We start from the raw sequence: 1,020 nt of genomic DNA, 5'->3' as shown, positions 1-1,020 counted from the left end.
CTGTTCCTTTCCGCTATAAATTTCCGCTCATAAAACACCAGCTTTACGATATTTCAATTAACATATATGAAAAATTCTGAGAAAAGATGTAAATTTTCTGAAAAGTATTCCAATTTGCATGAAAAATGTAAGAAAATTATATAGAAATTTGGAAAAATTATAAACAAATTCTGAAAAATTATATAAAAAATTTTAATAAAAATTTTTACCAAGACATTATGTAATATTATTATATAAAATAAAAATATAATGAAAATGAAACATTTTTTATGATTTCAATAAATAATAATTATATTATATGTACAAAATCATTTATTAATCTTTGAGACAATTTAAATTAAAGTTAGTATATCGATTTTAACAGTAAACATTGAACGATAAATTTTTTAGAAATCTTTATATTTATCTATTGTAGGTTTGTACATATAATGCATAGACATTCACATGTATTGAAAGAGGGAAAGTAGCAGCAAACAAAGATGACAATGTCATAAGAAATTATTTCTATATTTATTTCAATCTATACTCTCAAACGTACTATTCAAAAATATATAGTGTGCTGGGTCCGACTATATACATTAATGACCTTTTATGCTTTCTTTCGTTCTTCTCGAATCTTTAGGATACATTTTTCTAATCGTTATTCGTTATAAGTTATGACAATACTAAAACAAAGGCACACAAGCATATCGTCTGGAATTCACTAGATATTCTTTGAACATCTGCATTAACCTCAGGTATGTATTTAATATATTGTTATGCGCGTATGTATATATTTATGAGTTAAATCTTTTCTGAAAAATACTGTTCTAAATTATGTTTTCAACACCGAAATTAACTAGAGCGATCCCGCGCATATAAGATTGTCAATTAGATTATGAATTAGAAATAAACATTAATAATTATTATAAAACTCACATTTATTTTATGTATTTTGAAATGTAGAAGTTGAATTTATATGGATCATTAAAAGAAAAATATTGGACGAATATAAAAACACTTGGGAATCAGCTTACAATT

Source organism: Trachymyrmex septentrionalis, unplaced genomic scaffold, assembly GCF_001594115.1.
Source record: "Trachymyrmex septentrionalis isolate Tsep2-gDNA-1 unplaced genomic scaffold, Tsep1.0 scaffold36, whole genome shotgun sequence".
NCBI lineage: Eukaryota > Metazoa > Arthropoda > Insecta > Hymenoptera > Formicidae > Trachymyrmex > Trachymyrmex septentrionalis.
The sequence above is the reverse complement of the archived record's forward strand: the minus strand, read 5'-3'. Positions refer to the sequence as shown.